At 30.8% G+C, this 5,834-nt stretch overlaps 1 non-coding gene across 1 annotated transcript; it reads right to left on the reverse strand.

Annotated features, from left to right (window-relative positions):
* Nucleotides 1–2,382: 2,382 nt before the first annotated feature.
* Nucleotides 2,383–2,454, reverse strand: TRNAT-UGU (transfer RNA threonine (anticodon UGU)). The gene has a single exon. It is a non-coding gene; the product is annotated as a tRNA-Thr (tRNA).
* Between the last annotated feature and the right edge of the window lie 3,380 nt (nt 2,455–5,834).

Consider the following 5,834-nt stretch of genomic DNA (forward strand, 5'->3'; position numbering starts at 1 on the left):
TTCTTAGAAATATTTCATATAACTATTGTTTTAAATAAAATTAGCTGGATTTTTTAAAGAAGCAAATGTTAAAATAAAACTATGTTTATTTTCTCTATCATATAAAATATGAAGCACTAGGACTTTCAAAGATACTTCCAAACCTAACTGAATAAATTTGTAATAATAATATAATTTTCCCTCAAGCAGGATCAAACTACATACTTTCAGTTTACAACACTGATACTCTACCCCTTAGTTATAAGGGCAGATGATATTAATTTACATATTTTTGTTATAATTTAGTGTCATAAACTCCACCGTAATAATTTGGACATCATTGAATATTGGTAGCCTGTTGGGTTGGTGCGTACTATTGACAAGTCTTAAGATATCTGCAACAAATTAAAACTCATCATTTGTAAGAAAACAATACCATAAATGCATAAAAATCTATCTTACTCAAACCTTTTCAGTTGGTCCATTTGTTAGAAATATTTCACATCACTATTATTTTAAACATACTTAGGTGTGTTTTTGAAAGAAGTAAATGTTAAAATAAAGCTATGCTGATTTTCTCTATAAAATTTGAAACACTAGAACTCCCAAACCTAACTGAATAAATTTGTAACAACAATATAATTTGACCTAAATAACCATTGTCGATGTTTAATGGAAGCGTTGTCATATGCATTACTTCTTACCACTCTTCAATATTAAAACTCATCATTTGTAAGAAAAAAATACCATAAATGCATAAAAATCTATCTTACTCACACCTTTTCAATTGGTCCATTTGTTAGAAATATTTCACATCACTATTGTTTTAAATATACTTAGGTGTGTTTTTGAAAGAAGTAAATGTTAAAATAAAACTATATTTATTTTCTCTATAAAATTCGAAACACTAGAACTTCCATATATAATTCCAAACCTAACTGAATAAAATTATAACAATAATATAATTTTCCCTCATGCAGGATTGACTGCAGACCTTCAGTTTACAAGACTGACGCTCCACCACTGAGCTATAAGGGAAAATGAATTTCAGTTTAAATATTTTTGCTATAATTTCATAGGTTCATAAACTCCATCGTAATAATTTGGACATCATTGAATAAAGTGAATATTGGTAGCATGTTGGGGTGGTGCGTACTATTGAAAAGTCTTAAGATATCTGCAACAAATTAAAACACATCATTTGTAAAAAAAAGTTAGGACAAATAAATTCATAAAAATCTACATTACTCAAAAACATTTTCAATGGTCCTTTTTTTAGAAATATTTCATATAACTATTGCTTTAAATAAAATTTAGTGTATTTTTGAAAGAAGAAAATGATAAAATAAAGTTATGTTGATATTCTCTATTATATAAAATTTGAAGCACTAGGACTTTCAAACATACTTCCAAACCTAACTGAATAAATTTGTAACAATAATATAATTTTCCCTCATGCAGGATCAAATTGCAGACCTTCAGTTTAAAGGACTGACACTCTACCCCTGAGCTATAAGGGCAGATGAAATTTAAGTTATATATTATTGTTATAATTTAGTGTCATAAACTCCACCATAATAATTTGAACATCATTGAATATTGGTAGCATGTTGGGTTGGTGCGTACTATTGACAAGACTTAAGATATCTGCAACAAATTAAAACTCATCATTTGTAAGAAAACAATACAAATAAATGTATAAAAATCTATTTTACTCAAACCTATTCAATTAGTCCATTTGTTAGAAATATTTCACATCACTATTGTTCAAAAACACGCAAGTTTTAAATAAAATTAGGTGTATTTTTAAAAGAAGAAAATGTTAAAATAAAGTTATGTTGATATTCTCTATCATATAAAATTTGAAGCACTAGGACTTTCAAACATACTTCCAAACCTAACTGAATAAATTTGTAACAATAATATAATTTTCCCTCATGCAGGATCAAATTGTAGACCTTCAGTTTACAAGACTGACACTCTACCCCTGAGCTATAAGGGCAAATGAAATTTAAGTTATATATTTTTGTTATAATTTAGTGTCATAAACTCCACCGTAATAATTTGGACATCATTTAATATTTGTAGCATGTTCGGTTGGTGCGTACTATTGGCAAGACTTAAGATATCTGCAACAAATTAAAACTCATCATTTGTAAGAAAGAAATACAAATAAATGCATAAAAATCTATCTTACTCAAACCTATTCAATTAGTCCATTTGTTAGAAATAATTCACATCACTATTGTTCGAAAACACACATGTATATCATTAAATAAGAATACAAAAAGAAGCAAATGTTAAAATGAAACTATTTTGATTTTCTCTATAAAATTCGAAGCAATAGAACTTCCATAAATACTTCCAAATCTAACTGAATAAATTTGTAATAAAATGATTATTTGCCCTCATGTAGGATCGAACTGCAGACCTTCAGTTTACAAGACTGACGCTCTACCACTGAGCTATAAGGGCAGATGAAGGTCAATTTAAATAGTTTTGCTACAAATGCATGGGTCCATAAACTCCATTGGAATAATTTGGGTATCATTGAATAAAGTGAATATTGGTAGCATGTTGAGAAGGTGCATACTATTGAAAAGCTTAAGATATCTGGAACAAATTAAAATTCATCATTTTTAAAGAAATAGTACAAATAAATTCATAAAAATCTATGTTACTCAAAAACCTTTTCAATGGTCCTTTTGTTAGAAATATTTCATAAAACTATTGTTTTAAATAAAGTTAGGTGTATTTTTTAAATAAGCAAATGATAAAATAAAGTTAGGTTGATTTTCTCTATCATTGAAGCACTTAGACTTTTAAACAAACTTCCAAACCTAACTGAATAAATTTATAACAGTAATATAATTTTTTCTCATGCAGGATAAAAGTGCAGACCTTCAGTTAACAAGACTGACACTCTACCCCTGAACTATAAGGACAGATGAAATTTAATTACATGTTTTTGTTATAATTTAGTGTCATAAACTCCATCGTAATAATTTGGACATCATTGAATATTAGTAGCATGTTGGGTTGGTGCGTACTATTGACAAGTCTCACGATATCCGCAACAAATTAAAACTTATCATTTGTAAGAAAACAATACAAATAAATGCATAAAAATCTATCTTACTCAAACCTTTTCAATTGTCCATTTCTTAGAAATATTTCACATCACTATTGTTTTAAATAAAATTATGTGTGTTTTTGAAAGAAGCAAATGTTAAAATAAAGATATGATGATTTTCTCTATAAAATTTGAAACACTAGAACTTCCAAACCTAACTGAATAAGTTTGTAAAACAATATAATTTAACCTAAATAATCATTGTCGATGTTTAATGGAGGCATTGTAATATGCATTACTTCTTGCCACTCACCAATATTAGACTCTCTAAAAACATCTAAAAATAAAAATTGTGACAACTTTTTCATAAGGGATGAACGTTAACCCACTGCAACTTTGAAACAAAAACACATGTATATCATTAAATAGGAATACCAAAAGAAGCAAATGTTAAAATAAAACTATATGCTGAATTTCTCTATAAAATTAGAAGCACTGGAAATTTAATATATACTTCCAAACCTAACTGAATAAAAATATAATTTGCTCTCATGCAGGATGAAATTGCAGACCATTAGTTTACAAGATTGTCGCTCTACCACTGAGCTATAAGGGAAGATGAAATTCAATCTAAATATTTTTTCTATAATTTCATAGGTTCATAAACTCCATTGTAATAATTTGGACATCGTTGATTAAAGTGAATATTGGTAGCATGTTGGGGTGGTGCATACTATTGAAAAGGCTTAAGATATCTGCAACAAATTAAATCTCATAATTTGTAAAAAAACAGTACAAATAAATGCATAAAAATCTATGTTACTTGTAAGACCCCAATTTTGACCCTAAGATCCCACATGGTATCATAACATTCCATTTGCATTGCCTCAAGGATCATAAGCATCTTGTTTCCCTTTGCCTTTGGGTGGGACCTCTTGTAAGTGGTTTGAGATCACCAAGCATGCTTGAATTGTATATTATTTCTTTTCTTATTTTGTTTACTAACCAAAAGCACAAAAATATGTCACTAACATTTCTTGTTTATAGCTTGAGCAATCACAAAGTCAAGAGCTTCAAGGAGATCCTTTGTGCAGGGATATGGCCAAGTGAAGATGATAGCAAACATGGAAATGGTTCCCAAAGCTCTCATCCATCAAATATACCTCCCTATCATATCAATTCATCATTTTGATCAAAGCAAGTCAAAGGGTTTGGGGTTTGTTTCCCAAGGAAACCCTAGTTCGTCAGAAAATCCACAATGCCTTGCTCTTGAAGCAACCTCAGCCCATGATCAAATACAATCAAGGGAATTTCTCTCATTCATCATTTCGTGCATATTTGAACTTATTTGAGTGTCCTCAATCATCAATTTATCAAGATATGAGTCTTGGACTTGAGAAGTTGATCAGTCAATTCATCTAACTATTTTGAAATGCACTGAGACCTAACTTTTTATGTGTTGGTCAAATGGATATGATCCCAAAAGCAAAAATGTTCTTAAGGACAATAGAAACAACTTTCATGTTCATCACAAATTGATTTGAAGCTTGGAAGGTCATCTCCCATTCTAAGACATTATAGGTCATTTTGACTGAAACCCTAATTTTGGGTCAACTTCCCAAGAACATAACTCATTCATTTTTTATGATTTTGAGGTGGGATCAAATGAATTGAAAAGCTTACGATGTCTACTTCAAATGTTATGTTGAACAAAATTTCAAAATCTCAAAGGACATACATGTGATAATGAAAAACATTATAGGTCACTTTGGACCAAATGCATTGAAAGGCAAAAAAGTCCAACTTCAAGTGCCCATAACGTTTTCATCAAAAATCCAAATGATGCAAAATATAAGTCCATTTTGATTGTCTTGAAAAGATCTACAACTTTGATGTTGGAGGTTTTTCCATTTGGGGCTTGCATCATCAAAACAGAGGGGCTTGAGCATTGTCCAAATTTGGAAACCTTGCCTTTACATGTTTTGCACCTTACACTTTAAACTCAAAATTCACTAATTTCCACATTTCAAAAGGCTTTTTGCCCAACATAACATTTATTCCTTACATCAAGACCTTTCCAACCATTACTCACATGCTCATGTTTGGATTTGGCAAATGGCATTTTCGAAGAGGAGAAGTTTTAGGCATAATTGTGCATAACATGTTGGAACTCATTACACAAGCCTATGCATTGCCAACTACACGTCCATTTCAGCTCAATTATACTTCAGATTGCATTTGGCATTGGATTTGGGCCTTTTACATGATCATGCAAGCCCATGCAATGAATATCCTCTTGCCATGCACACGGATTCTCCACCTCCTTGCATCAGCTTCCACTATAAATACACTTGCTTGCTTCACTTGAAATGATCCATGAATCAACCTGAAATGCTGCTGAACTAAAAACCAAACCTCTCACCAAAGGAACTATTTCATTTTCACTCAAATTTCTCAGATCTGAAATTCAACTAAATCTGGTTGAATTTCTAGATCTAAAGTTCCTAGACCTTCATCCTATAGTCCATTGTACTTCTGTTTGGCCAAAGGAAGCAAGGAAGCAAGCTCAGATCACCACAATTCAAAGGTTCTCTCCAACTGGTTTTTTCTTCGAAACTCACTATTTCTTGACCTATTTGCTTGGATATTGTGTTGGCTGAAGTCCTCTTCATAGAGGCAATTGTTTTGAGTGCTCAATTGTTGAAATCCATGAAGTTCAGTATGAACACCATGATTTTCTCTCTCTATGAGGATCAAGAGGAGAAACCAATGGTACAGGGGT

Source organism: Lathyrus oleraceus, chromosome 6 (genome assembly GCF_024323335.1).
Source record: "Lathyrus oleraceus cultivar Zhongwan6 chromosome 6, CAAS_Psat_ZW6_1.0, whole genome shotgun sequence".
NCBI classification, from domain to species: domain Eukaryota; kingdom Viridiplantae; phylum Streptophyta; class Magnoliopsida; order Fabales; family Fabaceae; genus Lathyrus; species Lathyrus oleraceus.